This window comes from Pongo abelii, chromosome 4 (genome assembly GCF_028885655.2).
Source record: "Pongo abelii isolate AG06213 chromosome 4, NHGRI_mPonAbe1-v2.0_pri, whole genome shotgun sequence".
Taxonomy (NCBI): Eukaryota; Metazoa; Chordata; class Mammalia; order Primates; family Hominidae; genus Pongo; species Pongo abelii.
The window spans coordinates 112216255-112239892 of NC_071989.2; positions in this window are offsets into that span (position 1 = coordinate 112216255).

Below are 23638 nucleotides of genomic sequence, written 5' to 3' on the forward strand. Positions count from 1 at the left end.
GTTTTTTCTTTCTTGAAGTGCTTTCCCCCTTCCCCCCAAAATGCCCAATGCTCAGAATGCTCAGAGAGATATAATCTTTCCTGATGTTTCTCTGGATTTTCCGTAAGATGGAAACATTTCAAAGGGTATCATGAAGGAAGCTTGAGCCTACCTCTCCAGCATTTGCAGACCTAAAACATAACTTTTGGACTCCGGTAGACATTAGACTCAGACTTTAGGCCTATTCTCAGTTTGAAAACTTTGCTGGCCCAAAGGGCAGCTTCCTCTGAGAATTCTACTTTCACTTTCTTTTTTAGTTTTTGCCATCTGCAGTTTTCTCTTTTTATAGTCTAACTTTGAATTTCTTTTTCTTTTATTTTTTTCCCCAGTTTATCCTGCTTTTTTCATGTTAAGAGAGTGTGAACTTGTCAAAATTAATTAAATTCATATATTTTCCTAAAATTTTCTAAGAAAAATTCATGTGTTTAGTTCCATAGTAAACACAACTGTCTTAAAAATAAACATGTTGTTTTCTTTTTTGTACTGGAAAACTTAGGTATTAATAGTTCCCCTGGTTTACCAATCTTGTTTTGTGGATTAGTTAAGCTAGTAGTCCATGAGAACTCTAGCACAATGAGGTCATGACATTAAATCTTGAAAATTTTTGCTAAATTGCCATGATGCTATAAAAAGTGTTGGGGCTTTTGGTCTTAATTTTTTGGACCTTGAAAACAAATTAGAATTCAATTGCCTCCATGTCCCTTTTGCAAGAATATTCAAGTGTTTTTTGAGTCATGATAATATTGATCAATTTTGAACACTTTAGAATGGGAGAAAATTAACAATTATGTGTCTTTCTCAGTGAGACCCATCATCTGATATTCTCACGATTTAGCAAATGATGGGCTGTTGTCTAACTCGCATTCATTAACCCTACTCCTCCTTTCTGGGACACACAGTAGTAGACTGAGGTTCTTCAAATATTTGAAGTCCATATCTCCATTTCCCTCCCCTTTGACTTACAGGAATGCCAATGGAAACTTTCTCAGGATCACTAAGCTGGTCAATCTGACTTTTCATTGGCATATAGCCGTTAAAAACCTAACTACAGCTTAGTATAAAGAAACTTCAAACATAAATGTAGGTAATCAGTTCTTGTACAACAGAGCTCAGCTGCTGTGGGTGACATTTGCCTGCTGGAAGAGTGTAACCTCTGCTTATTAATAATGACTCTTCTCAAGTTAGCTGCTCTGAGCAGATTGCACTTTCTAGAGAAAAGCTGCAAATTTGGGAAAGGCAAAGGCAAAAATCATGTCTATTGGGCATAAAGCAAAGGCCTAATATGGGCAGAATATTTGTAAAAGTGAGTAAAGAGCTAAGGATAAGGCTGAGTATTGACAGAGTGCTCACTTAGTGCACAGTAGATAGTCTTATTACTACTGAGACAAATAATTACATATTACTTTGGTTCATGCTTAATATTTATAAATTGATTTCATATATAGCGGTTGATTTGGTACATGCAACAAATGGTGGATATCCTTCTATTCATTTTACCAGGAGGAAGCTAAAGTTCAGAATTCAATGCATTCCTGTTTCTTTCTTCTTTACCACATGGCCTTCAGGGCAGAAAAAGCTCTGGAGAACTGAATCAGTTTCCTAATTGACAAAGTTGTTATATGACTTACCCTGTCTAACCAGGCAGTGATAGCATCAGGAAGCAGATTATTGAAAGCCCCCATTTCAAAAACGAATACAAGAGTGAAAGAAGAGGGGTAGAGAGAGAGAAAATTAGCTTTCGTCTCGTGGATAATATTTTAGAGGGAGAGGAAGAATTTTCATAGCTTTGTTCCAGCATAGACAGCCTGAGGCCACATTCAGGTATTCATTGAAGTATGGCATTATTACTAAGCCCTTGATGAGTGGAAATTATTACTGGAACACATGGAATTCTTAATAAATATTCTAGGTGGGCTGAAGGGGACTTCACAGTATATGTGAATTCACAGGCAAAGAAACTATTCCAGTTCTACTTTCCAGGAAGATTTCAAGGGCCCAAAACTAAAATGTATGGATTTATTTAACAAGATAGGGAATGGTCCCGGATGCTGCACCCAGCCTTTCTCCGTGTTCGGTGATTTCCTAGAATCAACACTATTTGGAATAAAAAAAAAACGAAAAAGAAAATAGAACAAACAGAAAAAGAAAAAACAAACTGGACAAACAATCTCTTGGGGCTTTTGCTTTCCATGCTTCCTCTGTTCGCACAGCCTGCCTCTTCCTCTCCCCACTCCCTCTGGAAGCTTTTAGTAGCAGAACTCTAGATTTTGATCCACAGGGCGTGGGTATGGATGTAGATTTTCTTTGATTTTACTCTGAAGTAAGTTCACGTGCATTTCAATTGCATTTTTACTTAATTTAAAAGGACTCATATTCTTTATAGCTTATTGATTCATTCTGCTTTACCTATTTATTGTTATGAAAACTAGTTATTTCTTTATATCATAAAGGTGATATATAAATTGATAAAAGTTCAACATGTACTGATGGTAACATGAAAATAGTAACTGCAGTATCAATTTTTATTTTCTTTAGGAAATAATAACTACACAATTAAATGTGAGAATACATTGCCTTGTGCTCAAATTTTCTTGTTTTTGCTTAGTTTATCATTGAGAGTTTTCCAAAACAAAATGCTTATAAGTTTAACTTTTTAAAAACAGCACTGCATTTCATGGTTTTGATGTATGTAATTAAACAAACAAGATTTCTGTAGTTATAGGATGTTACTATTGTAAAGCATGCTGTAATGATTAAACGTATACCTATGTCTTTGCACCCAGTGACATAATAATGTATATATAATAAATTATTTAAAGAAACATTACTGGGTCAAAGGTCATCTGCTTTTTAAATTTAACAAATTGCCCATTTGCCTTTTCAAAAGTCAAGGAGACTTATTCTCTCTTACCTGCGGTGTATAAGAATGCCTAGTTTCTCATGTTTTTGTTAATTTGGGGCTTTGTAAAATTTTAATAGTTGCTAATCTGATAGAAAAAAAATTATTCTAAAATAGTTTTAATTTGAATTTCATTAATTATACTAAATACTATTTTATGAATGTACAGGTTGTGTGTGAATTTCCATTCTGTGTCTTTTGTACATTTATGTTACAGGCAGTTACGCTTTTCTCTTATATATTTACATCATGTTTCTATGTTAAATAGGTAGCTCTATGTCTGTCATATTTGCTGCGATTATTTTGTATTTTTATTTTGATCAGAGCATATTTAGTTTGTAGGAATTCTGTGGTATAAAAGTTCTTATTTTAATATGATTGTTATTATCATTTTAAGTACAGAGGTACACTACCTCCTTGCTCCAGCTTCAACCTAGGTTTCTCTAATTTAATGTGTCTGATACATTTGGGTTCCAAAAAAGTTGTTGTTTGGAGAAAAAACTAATTCTGTTTGTAAAAAAAAATATTGCAAGGAAAAAAACTAGCCCATTTTTAGATTTTGTCATACCTTACCCTGAAATTAAAATCTCTGCAATATGACCACAGAGTATATTTCTAGTCTCTCATTAATAAAAATCTATACCATGAATCTGAGCCATATTTTCTGTTCCGTTTATATGATCCACTTTCTGGCTTTTATCCTATTTTATTCTGCCAGAAATGTCTTTTTTTTTTTTTTATAAAATCATACCAGATTTGAAATTACTTTTTAAATGCCATTCCCATTGCCAGTCCCATTCCCATGCCTTCTCTGATCTCCTACCCTTCTTAAGAAATGTATTTTCTTATGACTTCATTTTCTAGTCCATCCAACCCCTGTAATTATATAGTTCTCAGATTACTTATTTTGTATACTTGTTTACATCCCATCCTCAAATATATGTAATATAGAGAAAAAAACCCTCCCTTTTTGAAAGGAACTACAAGACACAACATAGGATTTCAATAAATAGTTTCAAAATTGTCTTAGGCTGCTATTATGGACTTATTGACTGGATCCTAGTCAGAAAATTTGGTTTGTGCCCTAATTATGCTGTCTAATGCAGTACTACTTTTGATATAATGGAGTCACCTTTCTGAGATTAACATATTTTTAGTTTTTATTCATTCTTCTACAAAACAGATTTATAATAATACTTTCAGGATTATGTGAGATTAAACTAAATGATTTTAAAACAAATTGTTTTTGTGAAAGCACTTTATCATAAATTTCAATTAAAATCTCAGTTGTTATTATGCTCATCTAAATATAAAATTGTATGAATAAGTATTCAAACAGGCTAGGATTTTTGCATAATTAAAGTTATTTTTCTTTAACAATTGATTAATTGAAATTGACTTGAAATTTTATAAACATCTGTTGTTCTCAGGCATTAATAAAGCTAAAAGTTCATTCAAGGACAGAATCCATTCTGTTCCCTAAGTGTTCCACTCTATTGAATTATATTCAGAACTAAAAAGCTGGTAGAATACAGACTGTTAATCAGCTATGAAGGTCTAGTAACTGTTATATAAAACTATTTTTAAAAATTTAGGCTATCTAGAGTTTAAAACTATAAATTGTAATTTATAGGTTATAATTATAAGTACTTTAAAAAGTATATATAATACATGTAACTTATTGACTTCCTAATCATATTAATAGTATATTTTATTATTCTATGAAAGGTAAGATGCTAAATTTGTGGTTAGTATGCTGAGAGTCAAGGATAGATGTAAATCCATGTTTACTTCTAGATTCAAAATTTAACATTAATCTTACTTTTCCATCAGCAGAAGTCTCTTTCTAAGGAATCAATATACAGTTGTCCCTTGGTGTCTGGGGCACTGGTTCCAGGACCTCCTGTCAATACCAAAATTCGCTAATGTTCAAGTCCTTGACATCAAATGTCATAGAATTTGTGTATAACCTATGCATATCCTCCCATATATTTTAAATCACCTCTGAATTACTTATAATACCTAATACAATATAAATGGTATGTAAATAGTTGCTATACTTGCTTCAGAAATACTGATCCAAAAAATTCTGTGCATGTTTGTACAGACAGAATTTTTTTCCTGAATATTTCTGATCTGCAATTGGTTGAATCCACCTATTTGAAACCCTTCAATACAGAGGGCCAACTGTACTCATTTATTGAAGAGCAAAATCTTAGAGTGGTCTCCATCTTGATTGCTATCTCCTGCCTTACCCAACCCATCAACAAATCCTATCAATTTTACTTCCTAATTTACCTTCCATTCTCTGTCTATGTTGTCACAGCTTATTTGACCTTTCATCTGGATAATTATAATAATCTCCTAATTTATATAATTATCTCTAGCTTTTTTTCTTACCCATTCTTCACAGTGTCACCAAAACACACACTGAATCCTGTTGCATTCCTTTCTTACACATACTCATTTACTTTTTCTTCCCTATATTCATAAAACATTCATAAGTTTTATGTATATAAAGTAAGTGCTATAATGCTACTCAGAACTCAGGCTTGTCACATTAGGCATATTTTTCCAGTTTCACTATGCATATTTTTCCAGTGTTGGCATTATAAACAGAAAATCCACTTAATAATCAGATTATTTGTAATATTTATAATGTTTTGGCTGACCTATTTAGTTGAAATTTTCTTTCCCTGTATGCCTGAAAAAAATCCTACTTCTCCATTACAACATACACAAATGTCACTTCCCATGTGAATATTTCTCTAGCCAACCATGGCTAGAATTACTTCCTTTCTTTGTGGATCCTCCACATATCAACATTGTTGATGCTTCTGTATTTGTTGTACAATTACTCTTATCATTTGTCTTTACCATAAATTTGGGTCTTTCTAAAATGAGACACCATGGCTTTCCAACCCTATGTCTTTTAGTCCTTAGTATATATTTGGTCCTCCATTAATATTTATTGTTATTTGGAATGAGGAATAAGGAAAAGGAGAGCTCATATGATCTGTGAAGGAAGAGAAGCACATAGGGCATGTGAAACAATATCCTTCACAGTGTAGTATTTTTTATTTTTTCTCCAACAGCACTCTTGCCATTTGCAATAAGTCCCATCACTCATGGGTTGTTATTACTGAGGTCCTCACAGAAGAAATATTATTCCATTTCTTGCTGCTCTCTGAAGCACTTATACTTCATTATTTCCCCACGGGCTTCAGTGTCCTTCCGTTTTTTTCACATTCCCTTGGTTTTTTATTTCAGTAGTATCTGTGATGAAGGCCTGATGCCAAGTAATCAACTTGACTTCCTTTAAAAAAACAAACAAAAATCCCAGTTCAAACTGATGGTTTATTTTATAAACAAAAGCATCCCTCTATATTCTGTGCAAAAACCTTTAGCACAATGTGGTAGGATATGCCAGTTGAAATGCCAAAACTCCATAACGGAAAAATAAGGATCAAAATTTCTTTCACCTAAGAAAGTGCTATTAGTTCAAGTAGCACTTAACTGGTGAAATGAATACGCCCAGCAGCAGAAATTTTGTCTTTGGCAGCTACAATACCTAAGACCCACTAGCTGTCCTTTGTTCCTGTGTATGCTGAGTCTCATTTCCCAGGGAGGATGATTCAATTAGGATTAAGTTCTTTCAAGAAAAATTATAAAATAAGGTGTTGGGTGGATTATATAAGGTTTTCCCACATGCAAATTTCTCACTATTTAATGTGTCGTCACTTTATCTTACTGCCAGTGCCTTTTGTTCCTGCCATGCAATTTTCTTCTACCAGAGTGCATTTTGAAGGCATAGAATAGAAAGGAAATGAATGTAGGCATGGAGTTGAAGAGACAAACTTAGAAAGTTGGGAGATGGTAATGATCCTTGTAGTTGTGTCCTCAGGAATAAAATGTTACCAAAAATGTACCTGAATGTATCACTATGGGCAGGACGAGGTGGTGGGGGGGACTTGAGACCAGATATCCTGAGTTTAGAAAGGCATTGTAACAGCTAATAGACAATAGTGGAAAGGTTTCTGATAACCTTTTTTTAAATAAAATAAAATTGGGTAAAATATATGCATCCTTTGTCTACATTCATTTTAGTAATCCATAAGTTATGGAAGACAGAGAAGTGACTGCACGCTCTTATGACAAGCAGCTGGATTGTGTGCCATTGTATCAATGACACCCTCTTGATACGCCTACTGCTAAATAACAGTGGTTGTTTTATTAGGCGTCCAGTAGATGGCTTATTAGTAGGGTTGCCAAAATTAACTAATAAAAATAAAGGACAGTGAGCTAAATTTGAATTTCAGATGAAAAATAACTTTAAGTACAGTAAACCCCTTTCAAAACCTTTATTGTTCATCACTAATTCTAATTTAACTGGGCACCTTATATCCTATCTAGCAACTCCTTATTAGGATATTACCAGTCTCTTTTAAATATGTATAGATTTTTTTCCTGTTGTAGGATCATGGCATAGAGTATAGTTTAATCCTCAGGGGCTTTTAACTAGAGAAAATATTGACAATTATACCTTGATCTTCTTGAGCCTCTGCATGTTAGAAGTAGAAAGGTTTGACCAATATACGCCACTGATAAATACATGCTTATCCTGAAATTCCAAAATTACCCGCCAAGCCTCTGCCCTGAAGAATCTGTTGTGTGATAACCAGATGAATATTCAAGGGCATTAATTCCAGCATTGCTTGCAAGGGTGAAAAATTGGAAACAGCTGATTTGTTTATCACTTGGAAAATAAATACAAGTCTAGTCTTTGATTCTGAGCACAGAATCATGTAAATTAGTGTGCAGACTCTGCATCCCCGTAGGCTGGATTCAAATTCCAGTTCTACCACTTACTACTTATGCAGCACAGATAAGTTACTTAACTTCTCTGTGCTCCATTTTCATCATCTGAAAAATAACAATATTATAAAAATATAAACATAATATAAAATGTGATATGAAAATAACAGAAGTCTCTCCCAGAGGGTTTTTGTGAGAGCATAGTGAATTAATACATATGAAGTATTGAATACAGTGATTAACACCTAGAAGTATATAGTAAATGTTAGCTTCTATCAAGATGAAATATATAAAAAATTAAAATAAGTAAATTGAAAGGTATGGGAAATTAGATAACATTTATGTAAAATGGTTAAAACGGCAACGTAATACTAAAACAGCTGATGCTTACGTATGTAGTGAATATGAGAAATCATATATTGAAAGATAAATACCTAATTATGATGATAGTTCTCCTCCTGAGAAGAGAAGGGACAGGTCTAGGGAGTATAATAAGGTTATTTAGAAAGTTGTATTTATTTTATTTAGAAAATATGAAGGCAAGTCACAAAATGTTAATGCTTGCTAATGCTTGGTCTATGGATATTTGCTGTAATATTCTTGGTAACTTACTATATTTGTTCAACTAATGAAAAAGTAGACAGTGGCCTGTAGAGACCGAGACTTTTAATCTGAGAAACAAATTCTTTGTCAGACTGTTACTTTTTATATCATATATTTTGAATCCATTTGCAGATGTCATAATTCTGAGCTTTATCAAATAATTTAGGGGGCCTAGGCTGGGCTCACACCTGTAATCCCAGCACTTTGGGAGGCCAAGGTGGGCACATCAACTTAGCTCAGGAGTTAGACCAGTCTGGCCAACATGCTGAAACCTTGTGTCTACAAAAAATATAAAAATTAGCCGGGCGTGGTGGTGCACACCTGTAATCCCAACTACTCATGAGGCTGAGGCACGAGAATCTCTTGAACCCAGGAGGTGGGGGTTGCAGTGAGCTGAAATTGCACCACTGCACTCCAGTCTGGGCAACAGAGTGAGACTCTGTCTCAAAAAATAAAATAAAATAAATGAAAAATAATTGAAGGGGCTAGCATTTATCCAAAGTCTCAAACGTGCCAGAAGCATTTCAACTATGATCATTAAGTGAAGTAGATTTTATTATTCCAACTTCAGATGAGAAACTGAGGCTAAGAAGGAATAAGTAACTTGCTGATTGTCAAACTAGAATGCAACCAGGTTGGAAATCATGCCCACGTCTGCCTCACTCTTAAAGCTTATTCTCTTTTCATTTCGCCAAGTGCAACCAAGTTCTACAGATATATATCTATGCTAGTTATACTAGGCTGGCAATCTACTTTTAGAAATTGTATTCTCGTATTTAAAACTTTGTTGAAATTTTGAGTATTCTGTATGATTTGAATATGTAATTTTTCAGTTCCATCCAGTTTATTAGTGGATTTTTCAGGTGACCTGTCAGGCAATCAGGGGTAGGGAACATAATTTATAACATAGAGGGAATAAGAATCTCAGCTTAGCGTAGTATTTGGGATGAGGATCTTTCTGACATGTATTTGAGTCTAAGAGCAACAGCATATGAAATCTTGTTTTAAAATAGAAGAAAAGAAGTGTTAAACTATATTCTGTATTAATAATATAACCAAATGTTAAGTTAGTTTTAGCCTAGAGGTTTTGTTTCTGAAGTAGGTGCTTCAGTGCTTCTGATTGCAGAATATGTTCTGGTTAATGAAGATACTGTCTAGTATGCAACATAACTTACATGTGCATGGTATATATCCATACAATATGGAGAATGAACCTTATCTATTAAGAATAAATGCAGAAATTCTAAAATGTTCCAAACATTTTATTTAAATATATGCACATTTTCTATTTGTCAGCATATACAAGGTTCAAAACTACAAACTTGAATGTGGCAACAAAGTACGTTTATCATATTCTCTAAACAGATTCTAAATGCATAATTTTTTCAGATAGACTATGATAGGAGGCAATGGTAAAAAAAATAAACTAAATCAGTAGTATTTAAGATGAGAAGAATTACTCTTGTTTCTTGAGAATGAGGGTAAGAAAGAGACAGAAATGTTCAATTTCCTTTGTTAGTTTTGAATTCTGGAGAGAGAAGGAAATTTAATAATGCAGTGAGTCATGGACAATGTTTTCTCACATGCATTATTTTTTAGTGCTTTTCAAAAAGCTTATCACAGTGACTTAAAAATTTGAAATGGGATAATTTCCAAAAAGTACTGGAAATATAAATACATTTGAATGTAGTGTGTATTTGGCTTATATTTCAAATTTTCCCTTCCAGTGAAATAACTGGGGGGGTACTCTTGAAATGTTTCTTCTTCTAGGTTTAATTTTTAGTGAAGTAAATGTTGGGATTTCTTTTATAGTATATTGCCTAAATATATTTTCAAGGGATTTGAAGTTATTAGGCATGTCTGATTTAATTTGTTCATGTATGTTAAAACCTATATTTATATGTGACTAGTGTAAATGTATGGTTAAATATAACTGACACCAGATGTGAGCCATATAACATATTGCTATAAAAATAGAAAAATAATTATGTTCCACTTTGTAAATACTTTTAAACAATTTTTACATAAGTGAAAATCCCACATAATGCCAGACACACAGTATGAGGTAGTGGAAGATTAGGTAAACTAAATTATTCATGTCAACCATTTTAAGAAAATTACTTAAACTAATGCTTAGTTTCCAACTTATTATAACTGAAAGAACAAAATTGAACTTTATTCTGATAAATTATTTACACACAACTCACAAAGTGTAATATCAAAATATTAAGTAGATTGAATAAGATAATGAAATATTAGCTCATGTATATTTTTTGATGGTGAAGGAAATGAACATTTATCCATCAATTTATGTCATTTATTGTAATACATCAAAAACGTAGCTTGTGATAATTCAGTTGAACTACAAAAAAGCTCAGTGATAAAAATTTCCATTTATTTAAAGCTATTTATTGTAGCTGTAAAAGTGAAAGTATAGATAGTTGTCCTAATAAAATGGAAATGCAAATGTATAAAAAATAGAAATTAATTGCTAGACTCTTTAGTCTATGTTGTTCTTCACAGTATCCTTATGTACTTCTATTTTTTTATTTAAAAAGTCAAGTACAATATCTTTATTCAGTTAAAAGTAAGTAAAAAAATAAAATTTTTCATCAGATGTTGATATGTTTAAAATATATAAAAATACTATTTAAATATATTCCTTTTTTTGTTTCTGTGAGAAATTGTTAACCACTAGTTTCCCACATCTACAATCATTATCTTTTTCTTTTGTAATGTTTATTATTGTTAAACTATAGTATTAATCATTTTATGTTAATATCTGTATTTATTCTTCATATTCATGAGTGACTATTAACATAATAAAGAGAAAATAAAATGCTGAAGTCAATTTATATGATGAAAAAATAAATTTAATATTGAATAATAAAAAATATAATCCTCCTTCATTTGAATCATACATAAAATTTCAAAACAGTAGTAGCTGATGAAAATTAAATTATATCTTAATGGACAATATCAAATTAAATTAATGTGCAACTAGAAAACACATAGAATAGAGCCTTATTCTTTAAATCTATGTTATTTTAGAATAGCTCAGTTTTGGCATAAAATGTTTGATAATATGCAAGCCCAAATACTGTATTTTATTTAATAGGTTCAAATACAACAAAAATGATACACAAATGATGATATAATTTATGTTCTAGGGCATAAGTATGTATCAAAAATTGCAGAAAAGCAAAATTTTAAGATGTAGGAATAATAATGCAAACAAAACTTAAATATAAAGAAATAATAAAATTATATATATAACCAAAAGGTTTTCAAGTCTTGATCATCTTCAAAAATTTTCTACAGGGCCCCAGATAGTAAAATCTATGAAGACAGACATTATATCTTCCTTTCAATTTCTTATTATATTTCCAAGCATCTAGCGTCAAGATTGATACATAATAGACACTTAATAAATGTTTCTTAATAAGTGAAGGAACTATATAGATCAGAGTTCTTTTTTACTCTTATGTTCAAATTCAGATACCAATAAATGGTTTTAAATTTAGACAGAGCATACAGGAGTATCTTTGTAACCTTCTAGGATATTAGTTGTATACAATTCTAAATGATTTCAATAATTAATATTGTGTGAAAGTGCAGATTTTTTTCATTGTTTTGCATGAAAGTTTCCTGCTCATAATTAAAACAAGTATCAATGATTTTTGTAACTTGGCAGTTCATTTTGTACCTGTGAAATTGTACAATATATGCCGCATATGGGGGAAGAGGCTCTTTATTAGATACTTGGTGATAAACCATAATCATTTAGTTAAATGAAATTATAGTGTAAACTAGTAAGTGATCTATTTAATTATAATTCTAAATTAATTTTATTAATGAAATATATCTGTGCCTTGTGTCTCTTTACTTAGACGGTGATTGTCCATTATCTGTCTTTTACTAGCTTTGTGAATTATTGAGCTTGGTAATTAAACTTCCTATTATAGGGTGTACATTAGTAAGTGTGGAAGGTAATGCATTTTTTATATAGAGACAATTTCTTGATTATTTGTTTAGTGCATGCTTAGGAAGTAAATCCACAAGGATCACAAAGTTGTGTTTGCTTTCATAAGCAAACATTCAGCACAATCAAAATATAACCTGGAAAATGAATTTCAATTCAAGAGACTGATTCATATTGTGATAATATCTAACTAACCTCTATTTGACTATTTGTTTATTTTAATAGAGTACAAATTTATTTCAAAAAGGTCAGAAACTATATTAACAATGACTCTTATAATTGTGATAAGCCAAAAGTGTGATTTTCAAAGAAAATTATGGGCTCAGTGGGAAAAAACATTCTGGATAATGGCTCCTCACAGAGATGAAGGTGTAATTTAATATCTTTATATAAATTTAAGAAATTCAAAATGTAGACTTTTAACATTTAAATATAGTCTTCCCATAATTTTGATTTTTAATAGTTTTGTAAAATATGTACACTAAATCACAAATTCAGGAGATCACTATTTCATTTAAAACAACCTTCTCAGAAATTGTATTTTTGATGCATTTTCACAAGAGTGTGAGGAAAATCAGAGCAAAATTAGGAGGAGCTGATGTGGTAAAGAGTCTATCATCAATTACTTCTTTTACATATGTATGATACAGCCACCATTCTCAAATAATTGGTTCAGGGATACATTCTCCTCTTTAAGCCAATACATAAACTAAGGTCCTAAGGGTTGTATCTCACAAGTCATGCAAACAATAAATAAGATAAAGGAGAAACATCTAAATGAGAAAACTCAAGTAATGATTGCCAACAAAATGAAATACAATGAATACTTTAACTTTGTGCATTAAAGACGAACTTTTAGAAAGGATCATTTAGTTCAATTGCACTGAGTGTGTTTCCTGAGTTTGCCAGATAGATGTTGGTTTGGAACGCCTATTTTATTTCTCTCTCAGATCCATTTTGTGTTAAATGAACAATATTTTCAACTTCACTAATATATCAAAGCTATTGATTCTTTCAAAGTGAGTTGCATAAATGTTTCACTTCAAAGCATTTTAATACATACATAATATTTCTCAGTCTTCATGCCATGAATAACTGGTCATTTTTAAGCTGCTGCTGGTTCCAATATTGTTTTCACAACTTACAGAGGATTACTGTAAGTGTGTATAGTTCAATTTTTGGCAAGTATACACGCAATTAAAGTCAGAGCCACCTCCCTGTCATCCAAGGTAAAGAGAGATACATTAAAACTAACAAAGCGATAAAAGAGGCCTGAAATTGAAGCAGTTTAAAAAATGACAGTTTAATGAAAACAGTGTAAAAATACTATCACTCTGATGGAAAACATCTGTCCTCCACGAATCTTGACTGATGTAAGGTTGTGAGGCTCTTAAGGAATGTGTTGCCAGCCTATGGTTATATCAACAACAGTTCAGGCATGGCCTATCTCTTTAATATCACAGTTATGACTGTCCAAATATATACCATTCCAACTGATACTCTGCCTTCCATATTGCAATAGGTTACTTTAAAGTCCAATTCTTTTCACTGCTTGTTGCACTTTTTCAAAGGAGAGTGGGAATAATGCCACTGAACTATAAAAATAAAAAATATTTATAAAAATAAACATCCTAAAAGAGCATATTTTAAATGTTGTCATCCAGAGGAAGAAATCACTGAGAGCTGTTTAACTGTTGGTACTGAAAAAAAGCTTTTATATATATATAGTAGTCAAAAAGAGACATCCTGTTATTTTGATTTAAGATTTAATTAAATTATTATTATCAACAGTTCATAATTTCTTGGTTTTTATTTTAACAGCTGTCACAAGTGTCACCACAAAATAATTTATAACTAAGAAAAATTTATCTGGGCAGGTAAATGTTTTTTACAACAGTGGGTTAAATATCAATTTTGTGTGATGAAAGCGTTAATATGTTTCTCCATAGAATCTGAATTGTTATTGTAGACTTTCACAGGAGAGAGGAGAAATTTGTTTGTTTCAAATTGGCAATAAGCAAATAAATTAGTCCTAGGTCCCAAAATTGGAAGAAAATAAAAGTTAATACAGTCACTTAAAAATCTTTATTTTTTTCCTTTGTTCTCTCATGCATCAACAAGCAATTTTGAAATGAAATTTCGCAGGTGAAAGGCCTATAATGTGAAATAAACGATTTCCTTGCAGATAAGAAAAAAATTGAATTGCTTCTCATTTGCAAAAGTAGTTAATCTAGGTGCTATTCAGACATGCTAAATGTTTAGTTACAAGTGACTTTAAAATAAATGTGGAAATTTTGGTTCTTCAAGGAGTTTGGCTCTCAATTTATTCCATTGATGAAAACGTCTTCCCATTTTTCCCACCGGGATGATTTTTGTTGGGTCCACCATGGCAATTTCAATCATTTAATCTTGTCAGCCCCACAGTTAGCATTGCATTCCACTAAGTGTTCCTGAGTTGGGAGCATGGGATAGGAGAGGATAGGAATACATAAGTCATCACAATACAGAATATGACTTCCCAACTTGTGTTTGTTTCTCAGTGCTTTTTTTTTCTAAACAGAGCATAAAAATGATATGCTAATTTGCATGGTTTTGAGTAATTAGTCACTTTATATATTCCACACCCCAGTGTTATAGCAGGAGGGACTTCCCCATGCAGGTGTAAACAAATAGGATGGTAGGGTAACTTTGGGTTACACTGCATCAAATTTTTCTGGAGCCCTTAGGAAACCCCATCTTCGTGAAAACATTATTTCAGAGGAGAGTTTACTTAAGTTTTCTAGCTTATATACATAAGTGATTTACATACTTAAATTATTTGATGAAATAGTTATTTTTATGTGTGTAATTACTTATGCTTGGGAATAATATAAGCATAAACTAGGTCAAATTTCATCTTAACACATTTTAATTCACTTCTCTAATACTGATCATCCACATATTTCCCAAAACAGATCTAACTTAATGTTGAGGTACAAATTATGTTTCATATTTAGGAGAGAAAATTTCTATAGCGAGTTTAAATACAAAAATCCCTTTTTTTTTCTGACACATACTATTAAATTTAATTTTTATCCAGTGCTCTTATATTTCCAGTGATATTTGAATTTTCCTGATCTATCAGGATGAAAACCTTAGGTAGCTGCTAAATATATTTTACAACACTCTTTAATATCTGACCTTTAGGTCAAAGCAGTTTATAGTATTTGTCATCCAAATAAAATTGATTTTCTGAGAGCATGTAAATCAGTAATAGAATATGTTCAGTTTATAGATAAGCAATCTTTTTTACAAACCTATATTTAAATATAAATAATAGTGAAGAAAAAAGTCTATGAACTAGCTTATAAATGATACTCTATGGGTGCCATTTTGGCATAATAATGTTAAATATAAAAATGGTAGTTAAATACTTCTTAAAGTCCTATTATCCTATCTCTGCTTCAGTTATGTTAACATTTCCATCAGATTTCACTTATCTTGCATTTCTGAGTTCCGGTCTTTGCTCTGCTGGTAAAATGATATGAGTCAATGTGTCACCTGATCCTTACGATTCAGAATTCCATTTTACATAATTAAAGACTCTTAATCTCGGAGAGAGGGAGGAGCCAAGATGGCCGAATAGGAACAGCTCCAGTCTACAGCTCCCAGCGCGAGCGACGCAGAAGATGGGTGATTTCTGCATTTCCATCTGAGGTACCGTGTTCATCTCACTAGGGAGTGCCAGACAGTGGGTGCAGGTCAGTGGGTGAGCGCACCGTGCGCCAGCCGAAGCAGGGCGAGGCATTGCCTCACTCAGGAAGCGCAAGGGGTCAGGGAGTTCCCCTTCCAGGGGTGACAGACGGCACCTGGAAAATCGGGCCACTCCCACCCGAATACTGTGCTTTTCCGACGGGCTTAGGAAACGGTGCCCCAGGAGAGTATAGCCCGCACCTGGCTCAGAGGGTCCTACGCCCACGGAGTCTCGCTGATTGCTAGCACAGCAGTCTGAGATCAAACAGCAAGTCGGCAGCGAGGCTGGGGGAGGGGCACCCGCCATTGCCCAGGCTCCCTTAGGTAAACAAAGCAGCCTGGAAGCTTGAACTGGGTGGAGCCCACCACAGCTCAAGGAGGCCTGCCTGCCTCTGTAGGCTCCACCTCTGGGGGCAGGGCACAGACAAACAAAAAGACAGCAGTAACCTCTGCAGACTTAAATGTCCCTGTCTGACAGCTGTGAGGAGAGCAGTGGTTCTCCCAGCACGCAGCTGGAGATCTGAGAACGGGCTGACTGCCTCCTCAAGTGGGTCCCTGACCCCTGACCCCCGAGCAGCCTAACTGGGAGGCACCCCCCAGCAGGGGCAGACTGACACCTCACACGGCTGGCCAGGTATTCCAACAGACCTGCAGCTGAGGGTTCTGTCTGTTAGAAGGAAAACTAACAGAAAGGACATCCACACCAAAAACCCATCTGTACATCACCATCATCAAAGACCAAAAGTAGATAAAACCACAAAGATGGGGAAAAAACAGAGCAGAAAAACTGGAAACTCTAAAAACCAGAGTACCTCTCCTCCTCCAAAGGAACGCAGTTCCTCACCAGCAACGGAACAAAGCTGGACGGAGAATGACTTTGACGAGCTGAGAGAAGAAGGCTTCAGACGATCAAATTACTCCGAGCTATGGGAGGATATTCAAACCAAAGGCAAAGAAGTTGAAAACTTTGAAAAAAATTTAGAAGAATGTATAACTAGAATAACCAATACAGAGAAGTGCTTAAAGGAGCTGATGGAGCTGAAAACCAAGGCTCGAGAACTACGTGAAGAATGCAGAAGCCTCAGGAGCCGATGCGATCAAATGGAAGAAAGGGTATCAGCCCTGGAAGATGAAATGAATGAAATGAAGCGAGAAGGGAAGTTTAGAGAAAAAAGAATAAAAAGAAACGAGCAAAGCCTCCAAGAAATGTGGGACTATGTGAAAAGACCAAATCTACGTCTGATTGGTGTCCCTGAAAGTGACGGGGAGAATGGAAACAAGTTGGAAAACACTCTGCAGGATATTATCCAGGAGAACTTCCCCAATCTAGCAAGGCAGGCCAACATTCAGATTCAGGAAATACAGAGAACGCCACAAAGATACTCCTCGAGAAGAGCAACTCCAAGACACATAATTGTCAGATTCACCAAAGTTGAAATGAAGGAAAAAATGTTAAGGGCAGCCAGAGAGAAAGGTCGGGTTACCATCAAAGGGAAGCCCATCAGACTAACAGCGGATCTCTCGGCAGAAACCCTACAAGCCAGAAGAGAGTGGGGGCCAATATTCAACATTCTTAAAGAAAAGAATTTTCAACCCAGAATTTCATATCCTGCCAAACTAAGCTTCATAAGTGAAGGAGAAATAAAATCCTTTACAGACAAGCAAATGCTGAGAGATTTTGTCACCACCAGGCCTGCCCTAAAAGAGCTCCTGAAGGAAGCGCTAAACATGGAAAGGCACAACCGGTACCAGCCACTGCAAAATCATACCGAAATGTAAAGAACATCGAGACTAGGAAGAGACTGCATCAACTAACGAGCAAAATATCCAGCTAACATCATAATGACAGGATCAAATTCACACATAACAATATTAACTTTAAATGTAAATGGACTAAATGCTCCAATTAAAAGACACAGACTGGCAAACTGGATAAAGACTCAAGACCCATCAGTGTGCATTCAGGAAACCCATCTCACATGCAGAGACACACATAGGCTCAAAATAAAAGGATGGAGGAAGATCTACCAAGCAAATGGAAAACAAAAAAAGGCAGGGGTTGCAATCCTAGTCTCTGATAAAACAGACTTTAAACCAACAAAGATCAAAAGAGACAAAGAAGGCCATTACATAATGGTAAAGGGATTAATTCAACAAGAAGAGCTAACTATCCTAAATATATATGCACCCAATACAGGAGCACCCAGATTCATAAAGCAAGTCCTGAGTGACCTACAAAGAGACTTAGACTCCCACACATTAATAATGGGAGACTTTAACACCCCACTATCAACATTAGACAGATCAACGAGACAGAAAGTCAACAAGGATACCCAGGAATTGAACTCAGCTCTGCACCAAGCGGACCTAATAGACATCTACAGAACTCTCCACCCCAAATCAACAGAATATACATTTTTTTCAGCACCACACCACACCTATTCCAAAATTGACCATATACTTGGAAGTAAAGCTCTCCTCAATAAATGTAAAAGAACAGAAATTGTAACAAACTGTCTCTCAGATCACAGTGCAATCAAGCTAGAACTCAGGATTAAGAATCTCACTCAAAACCGCTCAACTACATGGAAACTGAACAACCTGCTCCTGAATGACTACTGGGTACATAACGAAATGAAGGCAGAAATAAAGATGTTCTTTGAAACCAACGAGAACCAAGACACAACATACCAGAATCTCTGGGATGCATTCAAAGCAGTGTGTAGAGGGAAATTTATAGCACTAAATGCCCACAAGAGAAAGCAGGAAAGATCCAAAATTGACACCCTAACATCACAATTAAAAGAACTAGAAAAGCAAGAGCAAACACATTCAAAAGCTAGCAGAAGGCAAGAAATAACTAAAATCAGAGCAGAACTGAAGGAAATAGAGACACAAAAAACCCTTCAAAAAATAAATGAATCCAGGAGCTGGTTTTTTGAAAGGATCAACAAAATTGATAGACCGCTAGCAAGATTAATAAAGAAAAAAAGAGAGAAGAATCAAATAGATGCAATAAAAAATGATAAAGGGGATATCACCACCGATCCCACAGAAATACAAACTACCATCAGAGAATATTACAAACACCTCTATGCAAATAAACTAGAAAATCTAGAAGAAATGGATAAATTCCTCAACACATACACCCTCCCAAGACTAAACCAGGAAGAAGTTGAATCTCTGAATAGACCAATAACAGGAGCTGAAATTGTGGCAATAATCAATAGCTTACCAACCAAAAAAAGTCCAGGTCCAGATGGATTCACAGCCGAATTCTACCAGAGGTACAAGGAGGAGCTGGTACCATTCCTTCTGAAACTATTCCAATCAATAGAAAAAGAGGGAATCCTCCCTAACTCATTTTATGAGGCCAGCATCATCCTGATACCAAAGCCTGGCAGAGACACAACAAAAAAAGAGAATTTTAGACCAATATCCTTGATGAACATTGATGCAAAAATCCTCAATAAAATACTGGCAAACAGAATCCAGCAGCACATCAAAAAGCTTATCCACCATGATCAAGTGGGCTTCATCCCTGGGATGCAAGGCTGGTTCAATATATGCAAATCAATAAATGTAATCCAGCATATAAACAGAACGAAAGACAAAAACCACATGATTATCTCAATAGATGCAGAAAAGGCCTTTGACAAAATTCAACAACCCTTCATGCTAAAAACTCTCAATAAATTAGGAATTGATGGGACGTATCTCAAAATAATAAGAGCTATTTATGACAAACCCACAGCCAATATCATACTGAATGGGCAAAAATTGGAAGCATTCCCTTTGAAAACTGGCACAAGACAGGGATGCCCTCTCTCACCACTTCTATTCAACATAGTGTTGGAAGTTCTGGCCAGGGCAATTAGGCAGGAGAAGGAAATCAAGGGTATTCAATTAGGAAAAGAGGAAGTCAAATTGTCCCTGTTTGCAGATGACATGATAGTATATCTAGAAAACCCCATTGTCTCAGCCCAAAATCTCCTTAAGCTGATAAGCAACTTCAGCAAAGTCTCAGGATACAAAATCAATGTGCAAAAATCACAAGCATTCTTATAGATCAATAACAGACAAACAGAGAGCCAAATCATGAGTGAACTCCCATTCACAATCGCTTCAAAGAGAATAAAATACCTAGGAATCCAACTTACAAGGGATGTGAAAGACCTCTTCAAGGAGAACTACAAACCACTGCTCAAGGAAATAAAAGAGGATACAAACAAATGGAAGAACATTCCATGCTCATGGGTAGGAAGAATCAATATCATGAAAATGGCCATCCTTCCCAAGGTAATTTACAGATTCAATGCCATCCCCATCAAGCTACCAATGACTTTCTTCACAGAATTGGAAAAAACTACTTTAAAGTTCATATGGAACCAAAAAAGAGCCCACATCGCCAAGTCAATCCTAAGCCAAAAGAACAAAGCTGGAGGCATCACACTACCTGACTTCAAACTATACTACAAGGCTACAGTAACCAAAACAGCATGGTACTGGTACCAAAACAGAGATATAGATCAATGGAACAGAACAGAGCCGTCAGAAATAATGCCACATATCTACAAGTATCTGATTTTTGACAAACCTGACAAAAACAAGAAATGGGGAAAGGATTCCCTATTTAATAAATGGTGCTGGGAAAACTGGCTAGCCATATGTAGAAAGCTGAAACTGGATCCCTTCCTTACACCTTATACAAAAATCAATTCAAGATGGATTAAAGACTTAAATGTTAGACCTAAAACCATAAAAACCCTAGAAGAAAACCTAGGCATTACCATTCAGGACATAGGCATGGGCAAGGACTTCATGTCTAAAACACCAAAAGCAATGGCAACAAAAGCCAAAATTGACAAATGGGATCTAATTAAACTCAAGAGCTTCTGCACAGCAAAAGAAACTACCATCAGAGTGAACAGGCAACCTACAAAATGGGAGAAAATATTCGCAACCTACTCATGTGACAAAGGGCTAATATCCAGAATCTACAATGAACTCCAACAAATTTACAAGAAAAAAACAAACAACCCCATCAAAAAGTGGGCGAAGGACATGAACAGACACTTCTCAAAAGAAGACATTTATGCAGCCAAAAAACACATGAAAAAATGCTCACCATCACTGGCCATCAGAGAAATGCAAATCCAAACCACAATGAGATACCATCTCACACCAGTTAGAATGGCAATCATTAAAAAGTCAGGAAACAACAGGTGCTGGAGAGGATGTGGAGAAATAGGAACACTTTTACACTGTTGGTGGGACTGTAAACTAGTTCAACCCTTGTGGAAGTCAGTGTGGCGATTCCTCAGGGATCTAGAACTAGAAATTCCATTCGACCCAGCCATCCCATTACTGGGTATATACCCAAAGGACTATAAATCATGCTGCTATAAAGACACATGCACACGTATGTTTATTGCCGCATTATTCACAATAGCAAAGACTTGGAACCAACCCAAATGTCCAACAATGATAGACTGGATTAAGAAAATGTGGCACATATACACCATGGAATACTATGCAGCCATAAAAAATGATGAGTTCACGTCCTTTGTAGGGACATGGATGAAATTGGAAATCATCATTCTCAGTAAACTATCGCAAGAACAAAAAACCAAACACAGCATATTCTCACTCATAGGTGGGAATTGAACAATGAGAACACATGGACACAGGAAGGGGAACATCACACTCTGGGGACTGTTGTGGGGTGGGGGGAGGGGGGAGGGATAGCATTGGGAGATATACCTAATGCTAGATGACGAGTTGGTGGGTGCAGCGCACCAGCATGGCACATGTATACATATGTAACTTACCTGCACATTGCGCACATGTACCATAAAACCTAAAGTATAATAATAATAATAATAATGATAATAAAAGGAAAAAAAAAAATAAAGACAATGCAGAAATTATCTTGAGAAAAAAAAAAAAGACTCTTAATCTCAATTAAACTCAATACATCTTTTATTCTAAGTAATCTGTAGTCTAGAGTTACAATTTTCACTAATACATTAGTCTTTTCTGTGACACTTTCTAAGTTTTCTTAGCTATAAAATTGAGAAATCTTTTACACAAATTCCCTGTCTTCACAGAGATGGTATGGAGTGTGTAGTTTTTAGTCCAATACACCTGGCTTAGAATTTTAGTCTCATTCACTGCATTGGTGCAGGGCCTGGCATAAGCTAGCTTCATATTACTTTCAGTTCTTTTCATCTGTTTTATCCACGATTCATTATTTGCAGGGTTAAGACCGTCTTATAAAGGTCCACATATTAAAAATAACCCATTATGGCAATGTGATTTCAGCACTAACAGGATGAAACCCTCAAAGGATAGCACGTGCAAGTTTATTTTTCATTGTAATATTAATACAAGCAAGAAATATCATTTTTAAATTCTTATTTTGATTGTCACCATAAAAATTTGGCTAATTGTAGAAAGTAGAAAAGTTCCTCTTCAAAGCTCATCTTGGTTTTAAAATAAAATAATAGACACTAGAAATAATAGCTTCTTACTCTAAAGCCTCCTATCAACCATTAGTTCTTACACTTTAGCCCAGTTAGTTGCTTTGGCTTACTCAGGCATGTCTGGACAGGCCCAGTCAAGCCTTAGCTCATAGCTTATGGCCCTTCCTCATTTGGAAATGTTCTTGCTTCCTTAAACCTTTCGTAAGCAACTTCCTCTCTTTCTTTGTTCTCCTTTGCACTTACCTATTTAGAAAAGTTTTAGGCTGTTAGCAATTTGGGTATCAGTTTAAGACTGTGAGGCTCAGCTCCAGCCAATGGATGCAGGACACAGCAGTAAGGACCACCCAAATGTGTAAGGAATAAATATGTCTGCTTTTCCTTTGTTCAAGTGTGTTCTCACCACTGTTCCATCTGCAAGAGGCACCCTTTCTGCAGAAAGCAGAAATGGCCTTGCTGAGAGAATTAAATTTATGTTCAAGTGCTATTTCTTTTTTTTTTTTTGAGACGGGGTCTTGCTCTGTCACCCAGGCTGGAGTGCAGTGGTGAGATCTCAGCCCACTGCAAACTCCGCCTCCCGGGTTCACACCATTCTCCTGCCTCAGCCTCCCGAGTAGCTGGGACTACAGGCTCCTGCCACCACGCCTGGCTATTTTTTTGTAGTTTTAGTAGAGATGGGGTTTCACCATATTTTATCCAGGATGGTCTCAATCTCCAGACCTCGTGATCTGCCTTCCTCGGCCTCCCAAAGTGCTGGGATTACAGGCGTGAGCCACTGTGCCTGGCCTCAAGTGCTATTTCTTTGCAGCACTGGGGAACAAACATTGCTAACACTAATATTTGAAGATTGAGCCATATCTCTAGCAACAGCATAAGAATATCCTACTTTTTTGGATTATTATGGTATTAACTTTCATAGTCCTTATCTGAGTCCACTGAATAAGTAAGCAATTTCCATCTGCATTATCATGCCTTGTTTCTAGGAGAGAAATGCTCTATAGAGCATCGTCTGCTTAATTTAAGGTGAGTAAGATAGTGAATATCACACTGCTAACTGCCAGTCCAGAATCACTTACACCTAGCAAT